Consider the following 11,595-nt stretch of genomic DNA (forward strand, 5'->3'; position numbering starts at 1 on the left):
GGGTTGTTCTGGTCTGAATGCTGAACAGTGCATAATCCTTTATGAACTCAGGCAGAAGCAAGAAATGGCTGCAGGAGTCCAAGTCTGTTTTTGCTGGGTATGCAGCTCACCTGGAGCCTGGGCACCTTGTTCATGGTGGTCCCTGAGCTGCTGGCTTGCAGTGCTGGATTGGAAAAGACCACAAAGATCATCTAGTCCAACCATCAACCCATCCCCACCAACCACATCCCTCTGTGCCACGTCTCCACGGTGCTTGAACACCTCCAGTGATGGTGACACCCCACCGCCCTGTGCAGCTGTGCCACTGCATCACCACTCTTTCTGAGAATAAATTGTTACTAATACCCGATCTGAACATCCCCTGGTGCAACTTAGTTCCTGCAGACTTGGCTCTTGGTGATGAGTTGGGATGAAGGCATTGCTCATCACGGGAGGAGCCGAGGACTGGAAGGAACTCAGGTTGTGTCTGCTGCATCCTTTGCTCCTGTGACACACTGGAAGGGTTTGGTGTCTTCTCCTGTGCACGAGAGCTGGTTAGGGCTGTACCAACCCTTCTGCCCAAAGCGGCCCCAGGCCCTCGGTGGGCTTTGGGAGCGGGTGTCAGTCACCACCTCACTTGCTGTTGGCCTAAGTGTGATGAGGAACAGCCAAAACCATTCTCACCATCATCTGTGTTGTGTGGAGTTGCCATCAGTGGTGCTGGAATGGGAACTGAAGTTTTTGGGCAACCATGCCAGGGACTGAAAATACTTCTGGGTTCCCAGCAGGGCCTCTACAATGGCAGGAAGTAACTTCTAAAGCTTCCTTTGGACACACGGGGCTTTGGGGGAAAGATTTACTTGCTTGTTTATGCTGTAAGTTAATCTATTTAGTGGGCTTGGCATAAGGCTCACATAAAGCCCTCTGGAATGATCACACTGCCTGTGTGCAGTGCTTTGTCTCTCACTTGCTTTGATTCACAGCTGGAGTAATCAGGCAGAGGTGGAGCCAATGGAAATCTCACATGTAAACTTGTTTTTCTGAATAGGCTGAAAGGAAATAGTGTGGGCTCTTATTGCCCTTCATCCTGAGAGGATTGGAGGAAAGGCCGTGAGGGGCAGAGGCTGGGGTCTGCACACAAAGGGACCCTTGGGTGGGTGGGCTCTGCGCTCCCCTGCTCAGCTGGGGCACGAGGGTGGTCCATGACCCCACCACAGATGATGGATGGTTTTGCAGCATTAAAAAAATGCATGAAAGGGAAGCCCAAGAAATAGTGAAGCAGTGTAGCAGAGCAGGGAGAAGCAAGATGTGTTCCTGTGAGAGAAACGAGAAGTCTTAGGGAGAGTTTGGAGAGGCAGAAGAAAGTGCTGTGTTGGTGGAATGAGGAAGAGCCAATGGGATTTTCTTTGTTACATCGTGGTATCATTGCTTGCACTCGTTTGATGCCATCCTAAATACACTAGTGCACACATGTGTGACTTTCCACTGTAAAAACGTGGTGCTTTCCTGAGGGTCATGTCCTAAGGAGCCCCATTTACCCAGCGCCCTGGGAAGCCCACAAGTTGAGATCCCAGTGCCCTGGGAAGCCCACGAGTTGAGATCCATGCCCAGAGATGCTCAGTGCTGGGCTGGCTCCCTCCCAAGAAGAAGACATAGCTGCATGTCCTTGGGAGATTCTCCCTGCTGAACGTGGAAATACCTGGAGACTTGTCCCCTTTGGCCCACTGACTGACTTTTGGAGGCCTCCCAGAGGTTGTGATCCACTCCCCTGGGCTGAAGTCAGCCTGGGGAACATTGGGAGGAACCACCTGATCTGCCACTTCTCTGCCGAGTTCTCCCTTCCCTGCTGTGCTGACGGCAGAGCCCAGCTGGGCTGTGCCAGAGCCCAGTGCTATCTCCAACCTGCCTCTCGCTGGGGCTTCACTTGGCTCTGCCTGTTGTCAGCTGTGGTGTTGGGTGAAACTTCAACCTTTGCTCTCTTGATAAAGGCTGATAGGAGCTAAAATTAACTCTTGCATCATGTGGTGAGGGGTTTTCATAATCGATGCCAGGAACAAGCACGTTTCCTCTCTGAAAAGTGAGTATGCCTAACTGGTCTTTTCTTACTCAGATCAGATGTGTGTCATTTCTGCTGATTTTTGATGAGAAAAACAGAGGCTTTTCTGACACTGGCTGAGTTTTGTCCAGCCCACACAGTCCTTTGTGTGGTTATGAATGGGGCTGGGCGTGCTGATGCCTCTGCACCCCTCAAAGACTGACTAGGAGCAGGTCTGGATGCTAGGGAGATGCAGATGCTGCTGGTGGCAGGGCTGCCTTTGGCAGGAGGAGAGGTCAGCGTGGCTCTGTGCTCCTGGCCACAGAGAGCCTCGAGCTACCAAAACCTGCCAGCTTTGGTCTGGTGCTCTGGAAGGTGAGGAAAGTGTTGATGGAGCAAAGAGAGAAGGAAGAACAGAGTAGGGCTGGGATTTTTTTTTTCTTCTCATTTGTTGCTTTTTTTTTTTTAGAAGTTACAGTTTGGTGTCAGGACATACTTCACAATGGTGAAATCCATGAACTTCCCACTGCTGGCCACTCATCCAGCTGAGGGTGGGCAAGGCAGCAGCACAGGAGGGCTGAGGATGGTCCTTGGCTCTGGGGCATGGACCGCTCTGCCACTTCCACTCGGTGTGAGTCTCTGCTCATTCTGCCCTTGATGACATGGATGGCATTGCTAATTCTCTTCCTCTTTCCAGCAGCTGTTTTATGATCATTCATCCCATTTCTTTGCTCCCAGCAGCAATGTGTTTTCTCCCCGCCCTTCAGTTTGAAGCTTGTCTTTCAGCACGACCTTAGAGATCTCGTCACACCTAAATAATTCTATTATTCTTGCTCCAAGAATGGGACTTTTACAGTTTCCTTCAGAAATCACTGCGAAAAGTAATAGACTCAAATCAAACCTTAGCAGGGGGATACATTCTTCCCTGTGCCTCTTCCCTGCAGCCTGGTACTTGAGCAGTTTAAGAGCATTGTGGCACAGGAGCTAAAATTGAGATATGAAAGGTGCGGGCCATGCTTTGAGCTTGCCGAGGCAATGTCTTGCCAATGGTTAAAGCATCTCTGGTTGAAAGGACCTCAGTGAGCAAAAAGAGAAATGTCTTTTTGGAAAAAGAAAGGAGGCACCATCGCAGCTCTTCTCAGTGATGGCTTGGTGGGACTAATTTAGAGATTCTTATTTCTCATGTCGTGGCTTTAAAGGGGCAGCGAGTGGAATTCCCCTGCTGTCTGTTTGTCAAGAGAACACTAGATCCTGTCCTGAGAAGCGGTGACTGCAGAAAAGAACATTTTAAACACAACTGGTGAGGAAGTCTCAGCTTGCAGGCCGGGCAGTCGGTGGGGAGCACTGCAGACAGCTCTGTGTGGGACACTCACCCTGTGCTGGCTTTGGTTTCCCATCAGCGCTGCTGTTGGGGTCTGATGCTGACCCTGGTCTCCACGCCACCGCCATAACATCAACATTGGTGTGGCTGACATTGCAGTGAGGAAATCTCTTGCTTGTAGAAGGTCCCAGAATAATTCGTGTCTTCAGCTTGCATGAGTCTGCAATGCATCACATGCTATTTCTATTTCTCAAGGAAATGCACAGTTACTCCAAAATGCAGGCTGAATGTGGAAGCAGTAAGCACCTGATTGCCTGAGTCCACGTCCAGCTGCAAAATGCTACAGTCACTCAATTTCTGCTGAATTTATGTCTCTGGGAGGTCCCCTGGCTTCCGAAAACTGCTGCTGGTCTGCTCAGGGTTAAGGAGGGTGGCTGTGTTGCCCTGCTGCAATTAGCTACCCATGGGTACCAGCCCACGAGTGGCTGCTGTTGTTGTGTCTCCCATCAGCTCCCGTGAGACCACAGAGGTGGACAAAAATTGTGCTTTGTTTTCACCCCATTCCTGCGTGGATTGGCTGGATTGCAGTTTCCACATTGCTCTTACTGAACATTGCTGGGACTACTTTTCTCTCGCTTCCTCCCATTGCAGCTCTGACTGCCCAGGGCCAAATTCTGAAAACATCTGGGGGGGTTCCTCGGGGGATCCATGAATCTGATGGTATCCCCTGCAAATGAAGGTGACAGCGGGTCGTGCTTCTTATGTGGAAGATGGCAAAAGCATCGGGACAGGCTGTGCAGAGAGCTACTGGAGCCTCCTTCTCTGGAGATATTTAAAATCCTTTCGGATTTTACTTCCTTCTGAAGTGCACAACTTGCTTTGCCAGGGGGACTGGGAGGTCTCCAGGGGTCCCTTTCATCCCCTGTAACTGTGATTCTGTGATTCAAATCAGGACAGCTGCTCATCACTTTGCTTCTGAGATCATCTTTCTCTGAAATAGCTGAGAATTGCCCAGAAGCTGCTGGCAACGCCATCAGCCCTGCCACCTCTGAGGCCATGCAGGTTTGGGTATCTGTGTCTCCATGCAGCTGGAAGCAGCGTGTTCCTCTGCATGCAGCCAGGTGTGGCCTCTGGTAGAGCCTGGCTGCAAACTCAACTCACTTCCAGCTCCAACTCTGTATTCTGCAGCCTGCTTTGCCTTGGTATCTCTGCTCAGGCTTAGGAGGATACTTTTATCTGCTCCATGGCATGGAAATGATCTCTTGCTGCAGCTCCCTGGAGCTGGAGGCTTGTCAGTAACACTGTGATGAGAATGAGAAGCTCATTACCAGCAGAAAATGGTGGTTTCACTCTGAACTCACTAGAATTTTGCTGTGGTTGATTTCTGTACACGTACTAATGCGTATCATCTGTGAATGGCTCCATGAAATTGACCTTATCAAAGCACACACTCTGTTTTCAAAGGTCTCTGCTGTAAAAGCAGACAGCCAAGTGTCATGCTGGTAAGGATTTCTTGGGTCAGTGACTTACTGACCCACGAGCTGCTCCTTCCAGCACTCCTCCCCAGAGGCCTGGAGATCTCAAGTGGACAAAGTTTGCAGAAATGTTGACTTCTGCTTTTGTTTGTTATGAATCAAGTCTGAGGGTGAAAGAAGTGTAAGCTAAGCTGAGTGTATTGCAATGTCCATGTTTCCATTATTGCACTATCTGAGCTTGTTGCAGGCTCTGAAACGTTTGGTCATGCAACTGCTGGGCAAGGAAGGAAGTGTTGTTATTCCTGCTTTGCATGTGGGAAGCAGCTTTGGGGGATAAGAATGGGAGCTGTCTTGCACGAGGATGCCTGACTGAAAACTGGGGCTCTAAAGTCACTAAGTCTGCTGGCTGCTCCTGGAGGGGTTCAATCCAGATGGGTGGGATGGGATGGGATGAGCTGACTGCTGTGTTAGGTCCTCTGTCCATAGCTGTTGGCCTGCTTAGAAATTCACCTCATTTTTGTATAGGTAAAGTTGCAGGAGATGAATCCTATCTCTGGGTTGGACCCAGAGTGGAGTGGATGTGGATTCTCTAAAGTCTCCAGACCAGTTTGTTGCTCAGTTGCCTTGCTTCATGCCTTGAATTCCATTGCTTTTTTTGACTGGCTGATAACCCTGAAGTCACCAGCCTTAAACACCTTGATGTAAGAAACAAGATGCTGACTTCTGTCTGGTATTCCTTGCCTTGAAATGTCATTGGTTGTACAGCAGATTCACAAATGTATTTGTGGTGTAAAGGACTTTCCTCATTCACTGTGTTGGAAAGAGCCTTCATGGGGATGCCAGCAGGGCTGCTGGTGGGCCGTGGTGCTCAAGGAAGAGGGTGAAAACCACTCTAGCAGAAAGGGCATCTAACAGAACGTGCTTACGAACAAGCACGACACATTGAACACCAGTTGTCCTGCTCAATCCACTCTGGATGTTTCTGTTGTTTGTTTTGGGCAGATGGGATCCTGTGTGCCCAGAGCCTTTCAAGTCATCCCACCTCGTGTTGGCTCCTGCATGTCCTGTTTTCTCAGTAACTCCCAATGAGGTGTAAATTATGGATGTTCTGTTATGACCTTGTGACTGTCAGCCTGTGCCTTGCTGCTAATTAATGCGCTGCAATTCCTTTACCTCTAAAAATATCTGGTGGTGCTTCACTGGTAAGGTTACAGCAATAGGTTTTAAGCAGGCAGTATGCTAAACACTTTCTGGCTGTACTGTAGGAAGAAGCTTCTTGTAGTGAGGCTTAGCAAGATCCTTATGGGAAGGGAGATGGGAGGTGTTGTCCTTTCAAGATGACATTTCTGTTGTTGCCAGGGGAAAGCCAAGTTACTGCAGCTGTAATGAGAACAGTATATAACTGTTGGAGTGATCCTTGGAGCTGCTGTCCAGATTGAAAGTAAGACCCAAGTCTGTGGGTGGGGTGTGTGATTCCTGACTTTGAAACACGTGCTGGGCAAGAAAATGGAAAGCCAGGAGTGAAGGGATGGAAGGAGGCTTTCTCTCAGTGGGGGCTGCATGAGCCCAACCAAGCCCTGTGTGCTGCAGTTTATGAGCAGCACAAGAAGTCATTGCTGGGATCTGGGCTGCAGCTTTTGCGCATGGCTCCCTCCCCTCTGCTGAGCCGTGCACCCTGCTTTGCTTTGCACTTGCTTAAATGCGACTGTTAGGTTTCCTGGAACTCTCTGGCCCAAACCAGAGCCCTTTGCACACTGCCAGCCCACAGCACGGTGTTGTGGCTGCCACGTGTGGCCCTCGGATGTGGCAGGAGCATGAAATCATTGTCCCAAATAGGAAATGGTGGCACAACTTCCCCCGGCTCTAGGGCACTTCTCCTTTTGGCAGCAGCGTGAGCGGGAAGGTGAAGTAAGATCTCTGTAGAAAATGCAGAAGTGCAGGTTGCTCTTGGAAACTGTCTTGAGGGGCAAGAACTGAGATCCAGCCAGTGGGGGAGGATGCTTCTGGGAGCACTCATGGCTTCCACCTCAGGTGGGAAGGAAGGATGTTCAGTGCACAGGGAGAGGCCGGGGGGCACAGCCTCTGCCCTGGGGATCTGCTTTCTCCTGGGAGCCCCTATCCTCCTCATGCTGTCTGAGAGGTCTCCTGCTCGTGGCACGTTGGGGTTAATCCCTGTTTCCCGTGCTGCTGCAGCAGGGAAGGGATCACCCACACCTGGGCTGCGTTCATTTGGATGCCATCAGCTGCTGGAGAAGGGCAGAGACTGCTGGGGCCTTGGCTGGAATTTTTTTTGACCTCATTTGGTTACTGAGCCCTGTGCACTCAGCAGTAGGGTGAGAATACCAGTGGGAAAGCATCTTATGCAAAAATACCCAAAGCCATTTCCAGATTCAAAGATGACTTTCCAAGGTCACAGGGCAGGGTCTGCAGTGGACTCTGAACCACATCTGCAAAGTCCTTGAGCACAACTCAGCCGTGGCACGAGGCAGATGAAGGAGAGCATGGAACTATAGGGTCAGGATGAGTGCAGTGGGGACAGTGAGTATGTTTAAGGGATATTATGGCTGAAGATGACTGAGGACAAGGTTCCAACGCTTTGTCACGGGCCCGTATGCAACCAAAGTGTCCCTGTGCAGATGTGGTATTTCTGTAACTTGTGCTTTCCCTACGTGAGTTTTTCAACAGAAGGTCTGGCCTGGATCTAAGATTATGGAATGTATCTATATGTGTATACATGTGTATTTACATATATATGTATGTATACAAATACGCTAGATATAGAATGTTCATGGTCTTGGTTAGAAGTGTTTGTCCAGCCCTGCTTGCACATGCTTGCTGACATTTTCCATCATGCCGAAGGCCCTGGTCTAGTTCTGCTACCAGTGGAGAGCTGAGCTACTTGTAGGGCTGGTCTGTTCTACTCCAAGTTGAAGTGGTTGAGCCCAGAGGCAGTGTTCACACCAAGCTGCTGGGGTGGATGTGGGACTGCAAACAGGCAAAGCAGTCCAAATAAACGCAGCTATTTGGATTGCTTAACCACTGCCTGCCGGTGTCCAGCTCGCTGCTGACACTGCTGACCCTCTCAGAGGATGTTTTCACTTATGACAACATGAAGGGCGCTGGTCTGTAGCACTGGATGCTGATCTCTTGTATCCCAGTGGGCAGCTTAATCTGCAAAGATATTCTGACCTTGCTGGGGATGCAGCAGTGGTGGGGAGCAACCCTACAAGTTGAGACCACCAGAGATGAAGCAAAGGCTTCCAATGGTGGTGGAAGAAAAGGTTTTGCGTGCACAGGGCTGAGCTCTGTTCCCAAAGGCAGGAGGCAGGTGGGAGAAGGTGCCTGCCTGGAGCTTGGGTCTGTGCTGGGTGACCTGTGCTGGGGGATGGGCTGCTATGGAAGTGGGGAGCACTTCCAGCCTGGCGGTGTCTGAAGGCTCAAGGTTTCAAAGCCATTTTCTTCCCCAGCTCTAATTTTAACAGCCTCGCTTGGGATAAGTGCTTTGAAGCCTTAATTGCAATTATGAATCTTCCTCTGTTCCCAGCTTTCCCCTAATTGGCTTCCTGTGAGAATTTACAAAGCTGATAAAAACAAAACCCTCTGGTTTGGTGAGGGAGGCAGCGCTGTGAGATTGCTGAGCCCAAACACAGCGCGGCTCAGCCGGGACTTTGCGCTGCAGTGCCACGAGCAGAGCCGATCTGGGCACTCACAACAGTGCCATTATACTGATGTAAGCTGATTTACATGCTTGCATTTGGAAAGTGCTAATCTGTTTAGGTATTTCTTTTTTTTTTTTTCCTCCTTTTTTTCTCCTTTCACCCCTCTCTAATCTTCTGCGGGCCCTGCCAGGTTCCCAGCTCCTTTGGCTGGAATAGGGCCCCAGCTCAATCCTTTATCTGTCTATTTGGCAGCCCCTGGTGAAGTCGTTAGCGAAGGAGTGACACTGTTTTTTTTTTTTCCCGGCTCATTAATTAGATTTACAGAGCCGAGCGGCTGCTGCAAAAGTCTGGGCAAGGCAGCTCTGTGTTTTGTTTCTTAGGAATTTGGGTTTTAAAAACTGCCCAAAGCTTTGTGTTGGTTCTGGTGCTGGCGTTTGGATGTGCAGCTCCGGTGCGTGTGCTGCTGCTGGGAACACAGCTCTGCTCACACACAGCTCCGTTCCTCCCATCTGCTGCTGCATGAGCTGTTCTCATCCCTTTCCATCGTTTTTTTGCTGCTGGAGGATGGGTGTCTGGGTGCTGCGCTCCTGAAGTGCCCGCGGCAGGATATCTTGGTTAAGGCAAGTGGTTTTGTGGGTTGCAAATAACCTCTGTGACATATCACTGTTTCTTTTTTCATTTAATTATGCATTTCGGTGTGTCCTGCTTTGCCAGCTCTACCTGCCAAGGTCAGAAACGGGATTGGGATGACTAGGTCAGGAATTAGAAATAAGGGGATGGAAGGACCACAGTGCCATCATATTCCTCTGCCAATGAATCCCAGATGGGGCTGCTGGGGTGTGCTGCAGCAGAGCCTTGCTTCTGCTCAGGAAGGAGGAAACTGAGGCACGGAGAGGTCACTCATGCCATGGCATTGGGCTCTTGGTTTCTATTGGGGGCTTTCGGTTCCTTTTGTAACCACTAGACAGCTCTGTTCCCAGCTCAAGGGGTTCCAGTAGGTGGTGCCCAGCACCGGGCACTCTGTGGTACCGCTCCATGCTGCATCACTTTCATCCCATTTACAAACAGGCAACTGGGATGCTCTGAGGGTTGCATGGCCACACCGCTGCTTAAAGTGAATTCACCACGATGAATATTTGAGGGCTCTGAAGAAAGAAGGATTCTGGACAGTTGTTGGAAGTCGGATTCAGTGCCAGCTTCATCAGTCACACTGAGGGCAGTGCTGGCTGTGCTGCTTCCCTCAGCTCTGGATTCATTTGCTTCAGGGCTGCAGCTCCTGGGACCAGGCTGGCTGCAGGAAAACCTAAGCATGGAGCTCATGCTCTGCTCTCCTCACCTGTCTGCTGGCTCTTCTCAAAGTATTACAGGATTTGCCTCGGCTGATGCAGAATCCCAAACCCTAGGACAGCACCACTTGTGCTCGAGAAAATGATGGCAGCGTTAGAGGTGGAGAACTGCATCTGCTTGAAAGAGTTTTGTAGGGGAAGAGCTGAGGGAGGGGGTCAGAAATAACTGCAAAAAGTAAAAAAAAAAAAAAAAAAAAAAAAAAAAAGCTGTGAGAAAAAGCAATTTGCACTTAACCCACTTGAGAGTTGCCCTCCCAGAAAGGTAGTGATGCGATGCTTATCTACAGAAAGGTCCCACTGGCTGCAGTTTGCTGTTGGGGCAAATTGCCTGCTAATTCCTGCTCCAGCTAGCCAATTAGTCAGCTCATTACACCTTCCTGACTGGTCTGGCGAGTGGAGCCCATTGCCAAGGGGACAGGAACTTCCCAGGGAGGTGCTGGATCAGATTGCTGTGTCTTCTGATCCCTCTGGTGTCTGGCAGAGGTGAGACATGAGCTCCAACTGTCAGACCCACTTCTTTGGTGCCAATGAAGACAAAAGCAAAAGAGACCTCTTGGGGTTTCCCTGGAGGTCAGAGGGAAAGGAAATGGGTCACTGCCAGGCAGGGAGAGCTGAAGGGGAATCTGAAAGGTCTGCGCTGAGCTGTGAGCCAGCAGAGCAGGGATCTTGCTTTGCTGAGCCTCTGCTCTTTTATTTCTATCAGTAGTATCTATTTCCAAGATAGTATTATTTCACATATCCAAACCATATGTTATTTCCATTTGTTATTATTTTTAAAAATGCCCTTTGAAGCACCTCTCACAACTTGCCTCCAAGTGTCTGCCTGCATGTGTCCTGAGCTGTGAGTGTCATAGATGAAATGGAAAGGGTGGAAGAGCTGGGAAAAGCTAAGGATAAATGTAACAGATGCATTCCATGCAGCTCTCAGAGGGTGAAGCACATTGGCTTTAAGGTGGTGGCAGGATCCTGGTGGGGCTCGTGTCCTGTCTCTGTTCTACTTTGCCTTCCCCACTGGCTGTGGTTCCCATTGCTGCACGGACAGCAGTCCATTTTCCTTCCTTGAAGCAGTTATTTGAGAATAAGGGCAGTAAGTAGCACACAAGGCTGGTGCTGAGGGAGTGCAGGGAGTGAATAATTCCCAAGTACTGTGATTCTGGAGTGCTGGGTCCAGAGTCTTATTAGAGGTGTGCCCATCGCAGGGCTGGCTGGCTTGGGTGCAGCATCCCAATTTTGGGTGCTCCAGTGGATGGCTGTGGTGACTGGGTATAGAGGTGGAAATGGAGAAAAAATGGTGATGGGAAGGGGCACATTTGAGGTTGGCTGCCATACCAAGACGGGACTGAAGTCTGGCTCAGGGTGCAGGGTGGAACTAGAGGACCTGTAGGGTAGAAGCCAAGATGAAAGTCATCAGAATCAGGCACGGACTGCAAGAAAAGATGTTCAATTGAGCCATTTTGGGGAATCAACCCGACTTGCTAAAAATACAGCTTTTGGTACCTGGCCTGGCCAGACGTGTTCGTGAGCTGCAGCTGGAGCACAGCTTGCTCCCATCCGGGCTTGTGGCTTGGGACTGGCAAGGGTTCACTCCTTCAGTGACTGCTGCTGGTGTCAGGGGTGGCTGGCCTGTCCCATGCCAGGCTGCCCCAAATTGGCTCCAGGCCCTCCTCTGGGTCACCCTGAGGAGGGGAATGCAGCTGACACTGCTCAAGTGCTCAAGGGCATCAGTGCTGGGATGGCAGCATGAACGAAGCAAGAGTGCTCCGCTTGTGTTGGTGTCCCA

The sequence above is a fragment of the Tetrao urogallus genome (genome assembly GCF_951394365.1).
Source record: "Tetrao urogallus genome assembly, chromosome: 18".
Taxonomy (NCBI): domain Eukaryota; kingdom Metazoa; phylum Chordata; class Aves; order Galliformes; family Phasianidae; genus Tetrao; species Tetrao urogallus.